The following is a 217-nucleotide window of genomic DNA, read 5'->3' on the forward strand; positions in this document are numbered from 1 at the left end:
ATATTTTATCAGTACATAATTTTGCGATAAATATTAATTTATCACGAATGAAGCAGTATAATCAGTTTAAAACTTGAAAAATTTTAACGATTTAATACCAGTTAATATGTAATCACAAAGTTACTGTAATAATTAGTTAAAATAGTAAATATTATGAATATTTTTATTTTATTATTGTACATTTATATTACTAAATATATATGATATATAATAAATA

Source organism: Eufriesea mexicana, unplaced genomic scaffold (genome assembly GCF_001483705.2).
Source record: "Eufriesea mexicana isolate 0111107269 unplaced genomic scaffold, ASM148370v2 scaffold2665, whole genome shotgun sequence".
NCBI classification, from domain to species: Eukaryota; Metazoa; Arthropoda; class Insecta; order Hymenoptera; family Apidae; genus Eufriesea; species Eufriesea mexicana.